We start from the raw sequence: 22,090 nt of genomic DNA, 5'->3' as shown, positions 1-22,090 counted from the left end.
TTGTGTCAACGCCTGGACTCGAGAAACCGGACCAGGTCTTTTGTTTATTTAGGCAGATGTGTTACCCACTTCACCACTCTATCACTGCGGCTGACATAGGTGCACGGACTATCATAGTCAATGCTCTCCCTAACCCACACCAGTCCACACGTCAGCACGTATTGTTTTTCCCCTTCTCAAACCTTCAGTATTGCCGAGGCTCTCCGATTTTGGGCTATCCTGCGGCTTCGCACGTAATGGAGAAATCCTGCCTGTGTCTCAGATCTATTGATCTTATGGAATTACATTTTCCTGGAGACATATTGAGTCTTAATCCTTTCTTCGATAAGAATAGAAGCTGAAATAATGAATCAAAATTTGTGTTAAAGTCTCGACTTGGACCCGGGTCTCTCACTTATTTAGCCAGCTGTGTTAGTCACAGTGCCACAGTGGTGTAGCGGATAAACACAACTGCCTAGGAAGCAGGACACCAGTGCTGAAGTCCACACCTTGATAAGCATTTAAAATCGGTGCTTCAGCTTCTATCCTTATCGAAAATAAATCTGAGGCGCAAGTATGTCTCCAAGAAAATGTAATCCCATCATATCAACAAACGAAAGTTTTTTGTCAGACAGCAACGAAACTAGTTTATATCGTTTATTCTTCATTTCGCAAATGTTTACGGATACCATTCATTATATCTTTGCAGACAGTATCAAATTACGGATTGTGAACTCGTTTTTCTAGCAAATTAAGGTGTACATTCTGCGATGTACTCCGTCATTTCATTTTTTATCATTTCATTTTTTACTCCTGTCTGGATTTGTCACTCCCTTTATTTCTTTACCCATTTGGAACTTAATTTTCGCAGATGCTCGAACGTTTGTAAATTGTTCATATTGACACTTAAAGAAATTTTACTGGAGTGAATATTTCGGCCACATATAGGGTATTTTTGAAAACAAAAACTATCTCAATTACATATGTTACACTATACGTCTCATTGTGTCGCACCTAGTTACAAACATACTTACCTCAGTTTCAAAATTTTGTTGTTCACCAAAGTTAGTGAAAATTATAATGACGGAACAGCCCGATGAATCAAAGTGGAAGTTAAAGAATGAGTACAAGAACTAAGGTCTCCAAATGTTTTTATCAGGACTGGAAGCAAATTGAAACACACCATTTAGCTCTAAATACGCCAAAACTCGTAGTGATATATAAGGAGCATCCAAAACGACATGGGCTGAAAACTGCTGAAGGGATCGTAGTGCCATTGCTTACGGAAGAAGGTGTGGTCCCCTATAAGGGCACCTGGGCTCCAGACTCCCCACTATAGGGTCGCGGACACACCAACATGGTGACGGGCCAAGCGTGAACACGCGTCGACTGTCCTTGAAAACAGAGCAACAGACGCCTCAGGAAAACAGCAAAGGGGTGTAGTGCGTTCGATTCCAGCGGTAGGACTGCGGGGAATGGGAATTCGTCAAAGAGTGGAACCAATGCATGGAGAGCACTGCACGTCCGTCGCAATTCCGGCTTTCGATCCGCCCTCTTGAGCATACACTGCCAATGGAACTCAACTGTCTTCATTTATGAGGCCATCCACCTGCTGGACAATGATATCGATAATGCGGTGTGGCATCGCTGATCGAGCGTCATTTGCCTAGGACACCTCTCCTTTTCTGAGTCGTCTGTGCCACGCCTTGACCCTGCGATGAACATACAATGCTCTTCGCAGACTTATTCCATTTCATTATTTTCATCATGGCAGCGACAACAGCAACCGTTACGAAATTCATTGGAAGAATCCTAAGGAAATGCAGTCCGAAAACAAAGCAAGTAGGTAACAGTACACTCGTTCGTCCACTGCTTGAATACTGCTCACCGGTGTGGTATCCGTACCAGATAGGGTTGATAGAAGAGATAGAGAAGATCCAACGGAGAGCAGCGCGCTTCGTTACAGGATCATTTAGTAATCGCAGAAGCCTTACGGAGATGATAAACTCCAGTGGAAGACTCTGCAAGAGACTCGCTCATTAGCTCGGTACGGGCTTTTGTTGAAGTTTCGAGAACATACCTTCACCGAGGAGTCAAGCAGTATATTGCTCCTTCCTACGAATATCTCGCGAAGAGACCGTGAGGATAAAATCAGAGAGATTAGAGCCCACACAGAATCATACCGACAATCCTTCTTTCCATTAACATTACGAGACTGGAATAGAAGGGAGAACCGATAGAGGTACTCAGGGTACCCGCCGCCACACACCGTCAGGTGGCTTGCGGAGTATGGATGCAGATGTAGATGTAGGTTTAAGTAGTTCTAAGTTCTAGGGTACTGATGACGTCTGCAGTTAAGTCGCATAGTGCTCAGAGGCATTTGAACCATTTGAACTGTTGGAAAAAGAAACCTGAGACACAACCCAGCAGTACTGAAGGTAAGCTTAAGGGCGAAGAGCAAAGTGGACATTACTCGTGTCAACAGAAAATATCGTGAGCGGAATGGAACTGAACAAGTTTGTTTTCAAGCAAAACGCACATTTTATGCCATAGACATTTGTAGAGCTGTAAGGATATTTTCAGTACTATGCAGATATAAAGATAAATCGAGGTGAAAAAACAAACGGAGTCCAATTACTGCGTAACAAGTACCAAAATACTCGGAAAAATCAATAAACAGCTTCTGAAATAAATCGAGTTGAAAAATCAAACGAAGTTTAATTAGTGTGTAACAAGCTACCACCTAGAGATAATTCATTCAAGTATATCGTCAGACATGCGAATGAAGCAATTCTGAAATCCGTGGCACGTCAATTTCAAACTGGCTCGTATATTACGCTGCACTGGACACAAAAGTAATTGAAAAATCCAGATTAAGTGTAACTTAAGTCGGAACCATCATGTAGGTAATGTTGTCGGTAAAGCAAGCTAAAGACTACGATTTATCGACAGAACACTGAGGAAACGCAACGGGTGTACTAAAGAGATTGCCCACCCTACCCTGGTAGGTCACTTTTGCAGTGTTGCTGTGCGATGTGGGATCCGCATAAGACAGTATCGACGGAGGACATTGGAAAAGTTAAAAGAATAACAGCTCATTTTTTTTCTATCGCGACGTAGGGGACAGAGTGTCACAGATATGAAAAGTGAATTCTGGTGGCAGTCACTAAAACAAAGGAGTTTGTCGTTGCGGCAGGATTTCCTCGTGAAATTTGAATCAACAACTTTCTCTTCACAGCGTGAAAATATTTTTTTGGCATCCACGTACGTATGAAGGAATGTCCATTGCAATAAAATAAAATAAAATAAATCCAAACTCGCAGAGAAATATTTAAGTGTTCGTTTATCCAGCGCGCTGTCCGAGAGCCGAACGGTAAGGAAATAGCTTGAAGGGGATTCGATGAACCCTCTGCCAAGCACTTAATTATAAATTGCAGAGTAACCATGTAGATGCTAACGCCCATCCTTGAAATAGCTCTTAAATAAGTCTATCCGTACGTCGGTTTTCTAAATATGACAACGTCTCCAGTCCTAGTTTGTTCGCTGGCCGGAGTGGCCGTGCGGTTATTGGCGCTACACTCTGGAACCGAGTGACCGCTACGGTCGCAGGTTCAAATCCTGCCTCGGGCATAGATGTGTGTGATGTCCTTAGGTTAGTTAGGTTCAATTAATTCTAAGTTCTAGGCGACTAATGACCTCAGAAGTCGCATAGTGCTCACAGCCATTTAGTTTGTTCAGTACAGCCATTGAGAAATATCCATGGATATCAGCAACAGCGCCTGGCGCCACACATTGCGCCACAACCATCTGTGAGCAGCTGATTTCGGATTGTGTGAAATGTGTCAGTGTTAAGACGCAACGGTAACAGCTGCGATTCTTCCTGAAATCTCTACGTTCCACCAGAGTAAGTGAACTCTGCCGTACAATGTAAAATTAGATTCTCCTTTAGCTTGTGGAACATGGTGTCAACCGATTTTAGTGGAGAAAATGGGAATTCACCGTCTTCGTTCTCAATATCAGGATAGGTATTACTTTAGATAGTTGAAACAACGCAGCAACTCTTTACGAGAAACTGGATGCATCGGTGCATTGCGCGGAGAACACCGAGCTCCGTAAACGGCAGCGGCGAGGCTGACAGCTGATGGCTGTGTTCGGTGAAAGCCGGTGCGTTAAGTTCCCTGGGTAAGCAGTCGCCTCTAATTGATGGGCGCGCTGTCGTAGTGAGGGGCTGAGAGCCATAATAGGAGATCAGCGAACGCCCTACATCCCCAGACAAGACAAGCGATTGGCTGTCGTTCGAAAGGGAGAAGGGGAAAGAAAATCTCATATTTCCTTCGAACTGCTGAGTCTGGTAACTGTGGATTCTGATCCATTCTTTTTTCTTGAACCGTTTATCTACTCGTACATAAACGCGAGATGCCCTGACGCGTCTCATGCGCCATGTGTTGCAATACACAATACTGGCCATTAAAATCGTTAAACCAAGGAGAAATGCAGATGATTAACGGGCATTCATTGGACAAATATGTTATACTAGAACCGACATGTGATTACATTTTCACGTAATTTGGGTTCATAGATCCGGAGAAATCAGTACCCAGAACAACCACCTCTGGCCGTAATAACGGCATTGATACGCCTGGGCATTGAGTCAAACAGAGCTTGGATGACCTGTACAGGTACAGCTGCCCATGAAGCTTCAACACGATAGCACAGTTCATCAACAGTAGTGACTGGCGTATTGTGACAAGCCAGTTGCTCGGCCAACATTGACCAGAGGTTTTCAGTTGTGAGAGATCTGGAGAATGTGCGGATCAGGGCAGCATTGGAATATTTCCTGTAGCCAGAAAGGCCTGTACAGGACCTGTAACATGCAGTCGTGCATTATCCTGCTGAAATGTAGGGTTTCGCAGGGATCGAATGAAGGGTAGAGCCTCGAGTCGTAACACATCTGAACGTCCATTGTTCATAGTGCCGTCAATGCGAACAAGAGGTGAGCGAGACGTGTAACCAATGGCACCCCACACCATCAAGCCGGGTGATACGCCAGTATTGCAATGACAAATACACGCTTCCAATGTGCGTTCACCCCGATGTTGCCAAACACGGATGTGACCATCATGATGCTGTAAACAGAACCTGGATTCATCCGAAAAAATGACGTTTTGCCATTCGTGCACCCAGGTTCGTCGTTGAGTACACCATCTCAGGCGCACCTGTCTGTGATGCAGCGTCAAGGGTAACCGCAGCCGTGGTCTCCGAGATGATAGTCCATGCTGCTGCAAACGTCGTCGAACTGTTCATGCAGATGGTTGCCTTGCAAACGTCCCCATCTGTTGACTCAGGGTTCGAGACGTGGCTGCACGATCCGTTACAGCCATGCGGATAAGATTCCTGTCATGTCGACTGCTAGTGAAACGAGGCCGTTGAGATCCAGCACGGCGTTCCGTACCCCTCCTGAACCCACCGATTCCATTTTCTGCTAACAGTCACTGGATCTCGACCAACGCGAGCAGCAATGTCGCGATACGATCTGACCTTTATCAAAGTCGGAAATGTGATGGTACGCATTTCTCCTCCTTACACGAGGCATCACAACAACGTTTCACCAGGCAACGCCGGTGAACTGCTGTTTGTGTATGAGAAATCGGTTGGAAACTTTCTTGATGTCAGCACGTTGTAGGTGTCGCCACCGGCGCCAACCTTGTGTGAATGCTCTGAAAAGCTAATCATTTGCATTTCACAGCATCTTCTCCTTGTCCGTTAAATTTCGCATCTGTAGCCCTTCATCTTTTTGGTGTAGCAATTTTAATGGCCAGTAGTGTACTTATTTTCGATTCTTAATTTAATTATCCCACGTGAATATACAACATACAGAGAATACATCTCTATCGAGAGGATCCATAGTGACTTCCATGGCACTGAATCCGAATATATTAAAATTCTGCTTTGTGACTGCAGCACTCAGTTACAAGAAATTACAAAAGCCCATCAAATTATGAAATAATAAATGGCGGCGTCAGTTAATAAATAACCAGGCACAAATATTCTCCCAAAAATTTTCTCGTCAGTCGACTCCGGTTGACAAAGGTCCTGAGACAGCTCCTGTCGATCTGACACGTTGGAAACCGGTAAGGGGAGTAGTATTTACACAATATTTACTAGAGTTTTCACTGCTTATAAGCATGTTTCGTCTGTTAGTGGACATCTCACTTGTTAGGAAAAGGCAGCAAGTCGATAGTGTTAAATTTTCGGAACTACATATGGATTACAACCAGAATTGATAAACCCACATCCTAGAATTAGTGCAGCGCTTTCAGTTCGGCTACATTTCTATGCCCTCGATTACTGCTATATATCACTTAAAGTTGAATAAACTAGTTTATACTGCCATATTTCTGTTTGCTAATTCCTTATTTCTTAGGGGAAACTAAAGATATCAGGATAGTACTTTTCAGAATACTGCAGCGTGTTAAAGTGTCTGCTATTAGTTCTAGATCATCCGGAGTTGGTCAGCTAGTTACACATTCCATAAACCATTTGAACCATTTTCTGTCGAAATAATGTGAAACGAGGCCATTTGCGTGATATATGTACGTGAGTATTTTTAACATCAAAGGTTATATTAATTTTCAGTGGTACTCGTGCGACTAAACTTAAACATATTTTTCACAGGCTACCACTTCGTAAATAATTCGTCCACGGATTACAAAGAGTTCTCCAGAAGAAATGATTTTACGTTAGATTTCAAAATTATTTTGCAATCTATCAGACGTTTTAGGTTGTAGGGCAAACGATAAAAGACTTTTGTTCATGTATATTGAATTCCTTTGTTAGGCAATGACAACTTAAATAATGTGTAATAAAGGTAATATTTTTCTTGTATGTTGTAGATACAGACACCACTATTCTTCTCAGATTGTGATTATATATGACCAGTTTCATTTGCAACCGACATTTCGACCGTATTACGACGGATATTGCTCTGAGGAAGGCCGTTATAATACGGTTAATACAGTCGAAACGTCGGTGTTACAGATTATAATTAAAGTATTTTATACAATGACAACACCAAGAAGAGTTTTACTTATTACGACACCAACCGGGGAAGCCTCCTTAGTTTAAGTAATAACTTAAGTTTAGAGGTATAAAGAGGGTTTATCGAAACTCTACATGCTTACAAGGCATCCTTCAAAAATGGTTCAAATGGCTCTGAGCACTATGTGACTTAACATCTGAGGTCATTAGTCGCCTAGAACTCAGAACTACTTAAACCTAACTAACCTAAGGACATCACACACATCCATGCCCGAGGCAGGATTCGAACCTGCGGCCGTAGTGGTCTCTCGGCTCCAGACTGTAGCGCCAAGAACCGCACGGCCAATACGGCCGGCCAAGACATCCTTCCAGAATGCCCGAATTCGGCGGTTTTTCATTACTTACTGATGGTATTTCACCGCTTTCCATTCATTTCATTCCGTCATGTGGGTAGTACGTTAAAGTATCGTTATGTTGCAGCAAATATCACAAAAATTGTGAATTAGTAATGAGGAATTTTGTGCATATTAGCTCAGTATACATTCACTTGTCATGGGATAGGTGCCTAATATCACGTGGAGAGTCCTCTGGGGTGGAAGTGAGTCTACAAATCACTGGTACCCATCTGGAAGCAGCTGAAATCAAGACCGGCTGTTGTGTCTATAGGTCCATGCTCCATGGTACGAAGCCTACGTTCCTTGATATCTCATATATGCTCGATGGTGATCAAATCTAGGGTCCGCTGTGGCCATCTGAGTCTTTTTAAGTCCCCTGCAGGTTCCTGGAACCATTTTCGGTCAACGTGGGAGAGATGTGGCGGCGCGTTATCACCTTGAAACACCGCAGAATCACCAGGCTGTTGGAAGGCCAAAAGTGGGTGGACGTGATCCCCGAGCAGCTCATCATACCGCGGACCGCCCAAAGCCCCTTCCACAACCACTTGGGGGATCCATTCCACTGCAGGAAACTGCACTTCAGAGCACAACAGAGACACCATCGCCTTGGAACACACCCTCTTGCAGTTGAAATCACGATTCGTCAGACCATATCATGTTACGCGATTACCCCAGTGTTCCTCCCTTGTGAATAAGAACAAATGCAGCCGTTGTGCCCAATGACTTTGGGTTAACATTGGTACCCGTGTGCGGTGCCGGCTCTAATGCCACATGGAACCTATGTTCCTACGGACTGTCCGCTGAAGTACGTGTCTAGCACTTCCTTTGTTGAATACAAACGTAGTTTGTTGCACTGTTGCCCTTCTGTCACTATTGACGACCTGTCTCATGTGTAGCAAGTCATTGTCATCGGAGGCGGCTGGACGGCCGATAGTTGGTCTGTTGTGGAGTGTAACGCCTTCATTCAGCCATTCACGATACACCCTAAACGCGGTCGAGCGTCTGAAGCCGAATTCCCTCACCACCGTCGAAATCAAAATTCCCATCCGTCGAGCCCTGAGCTCCATAACTCATTCGAAAGGCGTCAGCTCACGATAACGTTGCATGTTACACAAATAAGTTGCGGAACCACTTCTCAGAACGTCTCCTATACGGCGGCCGCTAGCACAGGGAAAGTGTGGTGCACATACAACATAGCTGCGCCATCTGTGTCTCGCTATGACATTTGGTAAGTCAGTGAATATTGAACGTCAAGTGCAGAAACTCTGGAGATTAGGTGGCGATGTAATAGTAATAAATAAACAAATGAGTGTGAGCAGCTAAGCTGCCAAAGGCTATTTTGGGCACGTTCGATGCAATTTGTCAGCTTCGACGGAGTAATGAGGTAAATCGGTCTCTCTCACAATCGGGTCGAAGGTTTTAGAACTGGAAAAGAGCTTAGAAAGTGGGAAAGGGGGAAAAAACGTACGTGAGGTATCAGATCCAGAGCGAAACAAAAAGTAATAATAAATGCACGAGAAGGAAAGCAAAACCTTTCCTCGCGTGCTGTAGCGTATAAAACAAGCTAACGTGGAGTTTCTAGTCCGCTGCGGGGACAAGTTTTCTTATTACCAGCACACAGTGTGGCCACGGGACCCCGCCCAGCGGCTTTCCATGCCGCCATCTGAAGGATATACTCAGTGACGTCATCGACACGCTGAGTTTACTTGCAAGATAGCTACTTGCTCTTCTATACTTCTCTTGTTATAGCAAGTTTGGGTGGAGCCTCCCGTGTATCTAAATTTCTCTAGATTTTTCACTATGATATCTAAGAGAAAAGCACATATAAGATGGAAATAATTGATTTTTAATGCAGCTACGGTCTCGATACTTTAAGGGCGACGTTTGACGTGAACCATAGCGGCTTTCTTCAGACAGAATCCTTTAATCACAACCCAACACGTTTCGATTAATCAGGCCTATATGTGTATCTACGTCTACACTCCGCGAGGCAGATTGAACGTAGTGCATTAGCATCAGCACCCCACTCACTATTTCACTCGCAGACGGTGCGTCAGAAGAAAAATTATCCGTGATCCTCTTTATAAAACTCAACATCTCTAATTTTACTGTCGTCGTCATTATGCAAGATCTATTTTCGAAGAAACAGTAACATTTTTGCTCTTATTTTAAATACTCGGAATTTTGTGAGCATGGTGTCCGTAATGCTCATATTCTTCTTTTGGAACTCCTCGTACTGCGCTCCGTTGGGAATTTCTATAACACTTTCATTGTACTTAAGGAAATTCATGAAGAATCTAGCATCTGTTCCGTGAGACTTTACTGTCTCTTGACAAGTTTCAAGTAGATCGTATTCCAGACCGACGCACGATACACATGTACTGGCCTCATAACGACATATTCCACGCGTGAATTACACATTCTTAGGACGCTACCAATAAATCTAAGCTGGCCTTCCCCTTGGCTCGGTTTAAGCAGTTATTCCACCTAATATCGCTCCAATCACATACCCAATACAAGTAGCTCAGATCTTTTGTCGATTTTTCTATTTATTTTCAGACATTCAGCGTCGTATGAGCGCCAACTGTGACGATCAAGTTTTAGAAGTCAGTACCGCTCTTTAAAACGTTTTTGGTCAATGTGGAGGTTGCCGATGGAAACGTAATGGCGGCATTTTATCAGTCTTTGAGCGTTTAGAATTAAATCCCAACCTCCCGGGCACTATCTCATGTAGCCAGGTCGTGTGGTCGCACTGGATGATCATGACTGGGAGAATAAAGGCAGAGGCCATCCTTGGTCTTACGCCCCTGGAAGTAAGCCCCGGTTTGTATCCTTTCCCTTACTTCATTTTCATAGCTATCCGTAGCAAATTCATTACTAATCTGCACATCACAAATCGTGATCATACACATAACACAGACACACATTCGACAAGTACTTCTCTCAGCTTTCCATTGGGTTCCAGCAACTTTAACGACGAACAATTATTACAGTTCCCACTTTAAATCTACTGACTAGACATGCGAAAGTCCCTCTGACGTTATGGTACGGGAACATGGGTGCGGTGTGATAATTAATCGCTCGTGGCTAACAGAATGCATAATGCATCGTACTGGCGCTCTCTTTAACTTCCGGAAAGCAACAAAAAATGTGTGTGACTTCCTAAGGGACCAAGCTGCTAAGGTCATCGGTCCGTAGACTTACAAACTACTTAAACTAATCTATTATAAGAACAACACAGACACATCCATGTCCGAAGGAGTACTCGAACCTCCGGCGGGCGGGGCCGCGCAATCCGTGACATGGCGATTCAAACCGCGTGACCACTCCGCGCGGCGAAAGCAACAAAAAGCGAAATATGAACACCTCAATCGCTGATACTAGTTTCAGAGACTTTCTACAAAGAGTGTTTAGAACGTTTCACCCGAAGTATTTCAACAGTGCCGGGTTCATTATTTTTAGCGAGACTTCACCTTATTGTGTAGATAGTTGAAAAACAGTTAACCATGACAGAAATCCCTGCTCCTAATACATACATGTAGGACGTTAAGCTTCATCCATTTATGAATAAATACAAATGTCATACAATTCTACGCCATAAAATACCTGGAAGGTAGCCGGCCGCGGTGGTCTCGCGGTTCTAGGCGCGCAGTCCGGAGCCGTGCGATTGCTACGGTCGCAGGTTCGAATCCTGCCTCGGGCATGGATGTGTGTGATGTCCTTAGGTTAGTTAGGTTTAAGTAGTTCTAAGTTCTAGGGGACTAATGACCACAGCAGTTGAGTCCCATAGTGCTCAGAGCCATTTTGAACCTCGAAGGTATCGGGTTATAGCCCAAGACATTAATGTGCAATGTGGCACTCAGGAATTGGATGGAACCACATCACTTTCCATTACTAAATGAATTCCGGTAGTCGTCTTAGTACTGCTATTCGATCTAACTATTTACGAAAGCTTAGAGCTTATTGTTGTCAGTAGCTGAATCGTTAGTGGCCTAACACTAAACCATGGCAAAGCAAACGCCACCGTCCCTAAATTTCTCTAGATTGAGTTACGGAAAGTACGGAAAACAAGTACGGAACGAAGACTATTCGGTCTTAATTCACCAAATTTTACAGCCGTTAAAAATGCAATAGCGCTGGTTGGTATTTTCTGAAAGCTATTTAAGGCATTTTATTGTGTGAATCACAGCATTCTCCTAGGTAAATTTATGATTTGTGGAATTGACGGTACGACGAACCAGTGGATAATGTCACATCCACCCAATACAATGCAGAAATCTATTCCTGGTAATTTAATCGTTATAGTTCGGGGACGCAATTCTGACGGCAGAAATGATATATGGGGTTCCACAAAACTCAATCTTATGTCCTCTACTGTTCCTCAAATATGTAAACGATCTTCGGTCTAATACACAACAAGGAGAATTAGTTGTTGTAAATGACACTAGCATTCTAATCACTCCAAGCACACATAAAGAGAAAGAAGAATTGGTAAACAAAGTTCTTCAAAGTATCATTGACTGGTTTGTCTGCGAATGGTCCAACTGTCTGTTTTAAAAAGACACAACATATTCGGTTCTGTACATGTAGCGGTACTACACCAATGACAAGTGTTAACACACGGTGAGGAAATAATAAATAAGATGGAAACTTCAAAATTCTGTGGTGTCCATACTGATAAAAATGTAAACTAGAAAAAACACATTTGAAACTCCTAAAACAACTTAGTTCAGCCACATTTGCGCTTATTAGCATGCGTGTGGTGCTCAGCCATGATCACCTTGTAGACACCTGTTTAAGGAATTGGGCATTATGATTATTGCTTCACAGTTTATTTATTTTCTCGTGAAGTTTGTCGTAAATAATCCACTACAGTTCAAAAAGAACAATGAGGGACATAATAACAATACCAGGAAGAAATGGTTCAAATGGCTCTGAGCACTATGGGACTTAACATCTGAGGTCATCAGTCCCCTAGAACTTAGAACTACTTAAACCTAATTAACCTAAGGACATCACACACATCCATGCCCGAGGCAGGATTCGAACCTGCGACCGGAGCATTCGCGCGGTTCCAGACTGAAGCGCCTAGAACCGCTCGGCCAACACCGCTGGCTACCAGGAAGAAAGATGACATTTATTGCACCATCGTATGAATTCATTTATCAAAAAACGGATGCACAACACTGCAACTAAAATTTTTAATCAGTTACCGAGTGATATTAAATGTCTGACGGATGGCACAGTAAGATTTGAAAACAAACTGAAAAAGTTATTCCTTGACAACTCCTTCTGTTCCGTAAAAGAGTTTCTGTTATTGCACTGTGCAAACTAGTGGGTGGGCATTATTAACTCTCACCTGTAGATTAAAAAATATAAATAAAACATAAAAACATTTTATAATTTTGCAGCATGTAGCTAAATTAACAAATTAATTTTCGATGAGAATGTAGACGATTTATCGTGCAAAATAATCCACCATGAAATTAACTAACAAACTAAAATGTGCCCAGTTTCTTAGCTACTGCCCGACGTCAGCCTGTAGCCCAGATTTGGGTCGAGTTCCTTATTTTACGAACTAAGCGAACTCGGTCACGGAACGCTCATCTCTGAGTGATTCGAAGCAGAACATCTCACTAACTTTCATTACCGGTTTATTGCCGGCTTTCGTCGATGAGTCACTTGTATTTCCTCGTTTCTGTGCCATTATTGTTCGAAAGCTTCCTGAGAAGATTACTGTGACCTCTTTCATGCGAAACAGAAATAGCTACTAATGGTATACACAAGCTAACGGCGTGTCTTCTAACTGCTGACTTAATTTGGCAAATGAACGGCGCATCCACCTTATACGTTAGGGCCATTGACGCGCCAGTAAAAGACGAACCAATTTGCTTCCGGTACGTTAGCTTCCCAAACACTGGCAACGTCCGCTATCAACGAGTGTAAATCTGCAACAAAAGCAATTTATGGGAACGATATTGATTTGCAAGGTATGACCTGCTCCTTACTCACTTGCTAATTATGATAAAAGCAGGTTTTTCCCTGTGTCTCCTTTCCATGGGCGGCAACAACCGGGATGTAGCGTGCAGTTCCGGTTAGCACGGCGCAAGGTCGGTGGCTTTTCACAAAGCGACCGCCGTCTGGGAAGTATTTCAGTGCCTTTGCGGTACTCGGTGACCGCAGAATTCCGAGAGCCTGTGGAACGACCGATGCCTATAGTTCGATAGAGTGGACCCAGTGTCTTGTTACATCAGTTTTAAGATAGAGTTTTTATTACTTGGAAAGTGACATGTACCAGCTACAAAATCCTCGTGACAAATGGCATCGTAGCTCATATTCCCTTCACAGGGTTAGGACACTGGGCTCACATTCGGGAGAACGATGATTAAAATCCGTTTCCAGCCATCCAGACTTAGGTCTATCGTCATTATCCTAAATCACTTAAAGCAAATGCCGGAATGGCTCCTTTGATAATTCACAGGCGTTTTGCTTCTTCATCCTCCTCTGCTCTGGACTTGTGCCTCTTCTCTCATAAACTCGTTGTCGACGAAACGTTAAACACTAATCTTACTTCCTTTTTTAACTCGAGAAAAAATTTATTTTACGAAAAGGTATTGACATTCAGCCGAAACTGGTTCTTCAAGAGGAGGTTATTATAGTGCTAGAATTTCACTGGAGCGTGAAACCTTAGTGAGGATAGTTTTTAGTATCCACGTCTCGATGTAGAACCATGTGCGCGTTGATAACTAGGTTTCTGCTTCCAGAAAGGCTAATGGAAGCTCTACAACCGGAAAAAGTCTGAAAGTTAACATAAACATTCTCTCAGTGGAATGCTGTGTCGTATTGGGTTCAAATGGCTCTGTGCACTATGGGACTTAACATCTATGGTCATCAGTCCCCTAGAACTTAGAACTACTTAAACTTAACTAACCTAAGGACATCACACAACACCCAGTCATCACGAGGAAGAGAAAATCCCTGACCCCGCCGGGAATCGAACCCGGGAACCCGGGCGCGGGAAGCGAGAACGCTACCGCACGACCACAAGCTGTGGACTCGTATTGTTAAACAACTATGAGCGAATGAAGCCGACGTTTTGACCAGGGATGAGGCCATGTCTGCTGAATAGGTTCTTCACAGTATTTCTTGAACCTTTAGACTAAAATTGATCCAGATGGTAAATGAGCCTAAACTGGACTCTGAGATAAGAAATTAATGTTCAAGAATGGACATTTAGATTTTTGTTTACATAAAACACTTACATCTTACAGTAACAACTTAAGCTCAAAGCAGCTGTTCAAAGTGACGGTAACCAGTTTCAGTGTATACGTAACAACATAATCCGTTGACACAGTTGAACACCAGCTGCAAAATCATTTGGCCCTATAGCTCCTTTTTTGCCTTCCTTTCTATTTACTCTACTTAATTCATCTCTAAACAAGGGGACCGATGACCGTCGCAGTCTGGTCCCTTTAATTCCCCAAACCAACCAACGAATCTAAACAAGATAGTATTAAATAGTTTGGATGTGTTCCTTGTGGTACGGCTGTGACTCTTGCTCTACCAAAACTCAAAACACTTTATTCTTTGAAGCGTGCATTTCACGACCATGATGATAAGCTCTATACTGATGAATCATCTACCTCGATATTTGAAACCCTCTTCTCGAATTCAGCTGTGCGAACAAATCTTTGTTGTGAACCTTAGCAGCTCTCTGTGATTTCAGAGACTCAGTTTCTTGTCAGATTTTTGTGTACAGTGATAAATTTCCCCTAATGGACTGATTCCTGTTGCCAAATTACTCCTTATCCACTCGTTTGGCTTCCCTGGAACTATAATGTGTTACAGCTCAATTAAACGCGTGTCTGCAGCTTCCCGTAACAGCACTTCCGACCGCCAGCTATGAACTATTAACGGTGGTTAGCTACACAATGGACACGTCACAGACCGAGCGAGGTGGCGCAGTGGTTAGCACACTGGATTCGCATTCGGGAGGACGAAGGTTCAATCCCGTCTCCGGCCATCCTGATTTAGCTTTTCCGTGATTTCCCTAAATCGCTTCAGGCAAATGCCGGGATGGTTCCTTTGTAAGGGCACGGCCAGTTTCCTTCCCTCACCCGAGCTTGCGCTCCGTCTCTAATGACCTCGTTGTCGACGGGACGTTAAACAATAGTATCCTCCTCCTCCTCCGACACGTCACAGACAGTTGTGCGTGGTTTAGGAATGTGGCGCCATCAAAGTCGATCCGGCAGGTATTTTTGTTTCTGAATCAAAAGTAGCTTGCAAACAAGGGCCTCCCACACATCGCTCCCGCAGCAGTCATATTACCCGATGTACTCATTTCCGACCATATCTGAGTACTTAGGTTTGGATTTTCTGCAGTCTGTATGATTTTGACTGTAAAGATCTGACACATCTTGTGTCTGCTACTTGATCTGTGCGGAACCCTTTCCCAGTGTGTTCTAAACCCCATGCAAGCACATAATAGGTGCCGAAATTAAATTTATTCGAGTAGAAAAGTATGCCCCAAGACGAATCATGAACAGACATGTATAGAGGCGTGTTCCGCATTCTCATGTCCAGTGGAGACGAGCCATAGCTGTTTAGTGTCAGAGTGGTAACTTCTGCAATGGGAATCCAGTAACTAATTCGGAAACAATGTTCAGCATCAAGGTTCAGGTGACATACAGTACTCTTCGTCCAAATACGTTCCGCTTTCTGTTCAGCCGCTGCTGCTGGTATTTGGCCAAGTTAGCAGACTAGCAAGTTAATTATGATAATAATATTATAATAAATCCCAGTCACTGTTTCCCCCAGCAGACGTGGAAGAGTGGAACCTTTTTTTTTTTTTTTTTTTTTTTTACATCCCAGTTAATGTTGCATGGAATCAGACACTGCCCACCCCTCTTCCCCTCCTGCCATGCAGTGAAGATAGGCTTACGTAGTAGGCCTCTACAGGGTGGTCAGAAACAGTCTGAAAAGCTCGTAATGGTGTTGATGGTAAGTTGTGCTGAGAAGTAATGGTTATGAAAGAAATTCGATACGTTGCGCCGTACATTCATATTCAAATGGTGACCTAACCAGCGCTCTCGAAACTTGTAAGAGGAATTTAACGATATCGTATTTTTCTGTGGGCTTCATCGTCTGTAGCAGGTACGTTTTTCTGTATTTACATACTGCAATGTGATCTGACGGAAAACAGGCTTCTTTTCCGCTCAGGCGAGCTGGATTTGCGATTAGTTAAGCCAGAGGTTATCTTATTTTATTCTGGATTGAAGACTTCCAAAATCTACTTAAAGCACGTGTCACTGAAAATGTGTCATTTTTTTAATGGGGCGGTTCCCTGAAGTCGGAGTGATTGCGCTAGTGGCCTCAAAATCACAAAAGGAAGAGAGACTATGTAGATCGATAATTTGAAGCTCTAATCGTTTCTGTGCAGTACTGTTAGCCACATATGACAAAAATTTCACGCTTCTCTGATGATTTATTCGAATTCAGTACAAATTTTCAAAAGCATCATTCGACTTTATGAAGAATGCTAAGTCAGAGTTGAATTTAAGTACAATTGGGGGCTCTTTCCTTCCTTCTAATATTTCGCATTTTAAAAAATTTTTCTTTTTGCTTTCAGAGAAACACACAAATCCAAAAAGAAACATGCCACTAATGGAATCAGGCGCAAAATAAGACACTCGTAAATAATTCGTTCCTTAAACGCAATTATATGGGGGTGTTTTTTTGTTGTTCCTTCGGTAACTTACACTCATTGTCCTTCAGGTGTATCATTGCTAGTAGCATGCTAGCAGTTAATATTTCTCAGGTTAACTTGTTACGGATGATCAGTTGATAAATTACAGCAACCAAGTGGCACAGCATCGTCTATTGATCACGAAGAAACTTTTGAGCATACGATTAATTGCCAGTAGTGCGCGGTACTTTGTTCGGTCCCCCATAAATAATGTCGCCATGCACCAGAGCCAGGTGGAACAATGACGGAAATTGTAACACTCATTGCAGTCTCAGGATGGACACGAAGCAAAAAATGAATGGAGTGACATGGAAGTTGGTTCGAATGGCTCTGAGCACTATGGGACTTAACATCTGAGGTCATCAGTCCCCTAGAACTTAGAACTACTTAAACCTAACTGACCTAAGGACATCACACACATCCATGCCCGAGGCAGGATTCGAACCTGCGACCGTAGCGGTCGCGCGGTTCCAGACTGTAGCGCCACTAGCGCCATCCCGGCCGGCAGTGACATTAAAGATTGTCTCTTCGACAGTATTTATAACTCGAATCAGACGACGCGCAAAGGATGAATGGCTAACACAGCAAATGGATGGCGTACGTGGCGCTTTAAAAACCGGCTCGCCTATTTGTATCGTACGCAGTCTTGACAATATCTCACTCGCCGTCTCGTTATGAAATACGGGGTTAAAGAGGTAGATCGCTAGCTTTGTCGGAGTAACATGGCGAATAGATGTGGAAAGATACAGAATACCTGTGTAATGATGTTAATTTTGGGCCCACCCTTCATAATAAGTGTCCACCGCGATGACGCTTGCGCCACCTCACATGGCCCACTGGGTAAACAGTACGTATAAATCGCATTTGTTTAGTATACGTGAACGCTAGTCAAGAAGCGAGAGTCGTACAAAGTTCTGAATGCTTAGTGTTCAGTTTATATGCTCCGTATACAAACCAAATTCGGCCTGGACGATCAACTATTCACTGCTCGTGTAGCGCATTTTTGCAGAAATGAATAACGATTGTTGTACCGAACGTGATTTGTATACTTAGGAAACTTAGTTCTAAAAACTTTCAGTCTATTCCTGAATTATTTCGATCATTATCGGCACAATGTGTCATATTAGAGTCCTCAAGAAAGCTATGTAAACACAAAAATATGCACACATGTTTGATTTGAAAACCCTCAGCACTTTTTCAGAACAAAGGTTTTAGGATCACGTTTAAAAACAGTAAAGTTGAAAGAGTCAGCATGCATTATGAAGAAATGCAGAAATGAATAACGATTGTTGTACCGAACGTGATTTGTATACTTAGGAAACTTAGTTCTAAAAACTTTCAGTCTCTTCCTGAATTATTTCGATCATTATCGGCACAATGTGTGATATTAGAGTCCTCAAGAAAGCTATGTAAACACAAAAATATGCACACATGTTTGATTTGAAAACCCTCAGCACTTTTTCGGAACAAAGGTTTTAGGACCACGTTTAAAAACAGTAAAGTTGAAAGAGTCAGCATGCATTATAATCTATCATATTTCTCGTCATCTTATTTATCGATTATTCTACGAGGTTTCTCGTCTACGCTGCTGTTCCCAGTTGAAGATGATTACGAACAAAAATAAAACTGAAATGTACCCATTAGGCGGTTGATATATCGAATAGCGTGTGTATTTGATGGGCGACCGTCCAAATATGCCGTGCGCTGTTGACATTCTGGCTGCACTGAGCCCTTGTGAGGTCAGCAGGGGAGCTGCCTGACTGAGAAGCAGCGCCTCCGGTCACGTAAGCTGACAACGGCCAGGAGAGGGCACGCTGACCTCCACAGCCGTATCGCCTGAGGATGACACGAGGTCGGTCTGCATCGTTGGGCGTTCCTAGGTTCAAATTCTTATTTGTGGGACATAACTGTTCTGGAACATGTTCATGGTAAATTAAGTCCGCCACATTTGTAAAATACTTTACCGACCGAAGTCTTCCACGACGGAAATCGAGGTGTGTAGCGACTTCTGTCGTGTAAGACTTTGGTCATTGCTGTATTCTACAACTGTGGCCGATTTGTTTACCATGAATATCTTCCGAGGTTTGTTCGGACGGAGTTTAGTTACAGCGGGTGTATTTACGCCTGCGTGCGTATCTTTAATGATGAGTAATGCTCGACACTGCCGCCGCTATAAAAAAAGAATTATTTCACAGCTACAGGTGGTACAAATCATATCTAATAATATGCAACTTTTACACGATTTTTTCAAGGTTTCTCCCATCTTTTGGCTTCTCAGTTTCAGTTACAATTTATCGCCTGCACGGGCATGTATATAATGAGTGTATGACTGCAGGCTGCAGACACATGTCTGACGACTCATGGAAGTTTGGGTGTGGCCTTGACAGCCTAACGACGAATCGACCGATCGCAGTAAGCGGGAAATCCGGGTTGCAGTCCCCGTCCGGCACAAATGTTCATTGTCTTTCCATTATACAGCTGATGGCTGCCCATACTGGTAACTGCGAATACATTTCATGTAGAGAAAGAAGAAGGGACGATGATGATGTTTGGTTTGTGGGGCGCTCAACTGCGCACCCATCAGCGTCCGTACAAAGTGCCAATGTGTATACAGTCCAATTTATTTCACAATCCAATCCAGCCTCAGTCACGAATGGTGATGATGATGATAAGAACAACACAAACAACGAGTCACCGGGCAGATAAAATCCCCAACCCGGCCGAGAATCGAACCCGGGACACCGTGATCCAGAGGCAGCAACGCTAGCCACTGGACTTCGAACTGCGGACGGAGAAACGACGATGAAAGTACACCTGCAAGTCTCTTCGGGTTTCCTGACGGATCCTAAAATCAAGTTGACTCAATATTTCGGCGATCCAACTGGTCGCCATCTTCAGGAAAATGCTTCTTCCCGCGGGACTCGTCAGCAGAAGAAGCATCTCCCTGACGATGGTGACCAGTTGGATCGCCGAGCTATCGGGTCAAGTTGATTTTAGGATCCGCCAGCAAACCCGAAGAGACTTTCAAGACTTATTACGCCGGGAAAGCCTACGTAATCACATAAGGTACACGTGTTAACACATCAGGGTACTAGACGGAGCTGTATAGAGTAAAAACTGTAGAGGAACAGAGAGACTGGGAAACATCCAGCAAATAATTGCTGACGTAGTCTGCATGTGCTACGCCGAGGTGAAATGGTTGGTACAGGAGAGAAATTCATAGCGATCGGCCCACATGGAACCAGTCAAAAGACTGGTGACTCAAGAAAGTTGGAAAAAGATAGTAGCGGTAAAAAGTACTTTCTGCCACGCACTCCATAGTGGCTCGCAGGACGCTTATGTAGATGAAGCTCCGAAACAGTAGTAACAGTATTTTATCGAGTCATTTAAACATGCTTAGGGCGGATGGAAGTGCGTTTTGAAAGAGCCAGGATAAGGTGAGGAGTCATACGTGAATAACTTCATTTACGAGACTGTAATAGGATGGTGTTGTGATATAAAGGGGGACGCAGCATTAACCTAGGATACATGAACTAGTGGGAACAGGAAACGTCAATATGAAGTGCAGGTATAACAGCACTGTTACTTCAGACGTCTCGTTACTGCCGCGTAGTTCCAGTAGCGGCGCCTACCTGCTGCAGTGTGGTGCCGGGTGTGTCGGCGGTAAGCGGGCGCTGCGCGGCTGTGATGTGTCGGCGTCGGCGTCGGAGCCGCGACTGGGCGCTGGGGAGGCCCGCCCGCCGCTTCTAAGCCGGCGCTGCCGCACTTTCACCGCCGCGCCGCCCAGCTGCGTCCCAAGGTGGAGGTCACGCACCGGGGACGCCCGGCGCCGGACACAGTCCGGGCACCAAGCTCACGCTGCCGCCCCTGTCGCCAAACCTGGCGACGGTGGTCTCAACGCGCGCCTGACACCGAGAAACCTATCAGTACCGTAACACCTATCGTAGATTCCGTCTGTTTAGGGGTAACCTACAGTTTGCAGGACTTAACTGGAGAGTATAGGAACTGATGTGGACTTTTGATAGCGTTCGAAGTGTGGGGGGGCTTGGGAAATGCCATATTGGATTCAGCAGTCGATACTTTTCGCGTCATAGCTTGCGTGTTATGAAAGTGGACTGTTTTGAGAGGCGCATTAAATGTGTTTGAAAACGCGTCGTTCTTGGTTATAATTAACCGTCATTTAATGACACAACGGCGGTTAAAATCTTCACGAACGTATTAAAGACAAAGCTTCCGGTCCAGATTGTATACCAGTCAGGTTCCTCTCAGAGTATGCTGATAAAATAGCTCCATATTTAGCAATCTCATACGACCAGTCGCTCACAGAAAAATACGTACCTAAAGACCGGAAAATTGCTCAAGTTTCACCAATACACAAAAAGGGAAGTAGGAGTAAACCGCTGAATTACAGGCCTATATCACTTACGTCGATTTGCAGTAGGGTTTTGGAACATATACTGTATTCCAACATTATGAAGTACCTCGAAGAAAACGATTTGACACATAGTCAGCACGGTTTCAGAAAATATCGTTCCTGCGAAACACAACTAGCTCTTCACGCTCATGAAGTAATAAGTGCTATCGACAGGGGATGTTAAATTGATTCCACATTTTTAGATTTCCAGAAGGCTTTCGACACCGTTCCTCACAAGTGTCTTCTAACCAAACTGCGTCCTACGGAGTATCGCCTCAGTTGTGTGACTGGATTCGTGATTTCCTGTCAGAAAGGTCACAGTTCGTAGTCGTGTGACTAAGGCTTCCCGTCGGGTAGACCCTTCGCCGGGTGCAAGTCTTTCGATTTGACGCCACTTCGGCGACTTGCGAGTCGATGGGGTTGAAATGATGGTGATTACGACAATACAATACCCGGACCCTGAGCGGAGAAAATCTCCAACCCAGACGGTAATCGAACCCGGGCCCTTGGGATTGATAT

The 22,090-nt window shown here is 43.9% G+C and overlaps 1 protein-coding gene across 1 annotated transcript in view; it reads right to left on the bottom strand.

The window, feature by feature from the left end:
• LOC126335513 (protein yellow-like) overlaps positions 1-20,879 on the bottom strand; it is a 116,644-nt gene extending 95,765 nt beyond the window's left edge. The window contains exon 1 of the mRNA XM_049998868.1: positions 20,790-20,879. The gene's annotated coding sequence lies outside the window, so the exon portion shown is untranslated. The remainder of the gene's footprint in view (positions 1-20,789) is intronic.
• Positions 20,880-22,090: the final 1,211 nt, after the last annotated feature.

The sequence above is a fragment of the Schistocerca gregaria genome, chromosome 2 (assembly GCF_023897955.1).
Source record: "Schistocerca gregaria isolate iqSchGreg1 chromosome 2, iqSchGreg1.2, whole genome shotgun sequence".
Classification (NCBI taxonomy): domain Eukaryota; kingdom Metazoa; phylum Arthropoda; class Insecta; order Orthoptera; family Acrididae; genus Schistocerca; species Schistocerca gregaria.
This window is presented reverse-complemented; position numbering and strand designations above follow the sequence as displayed.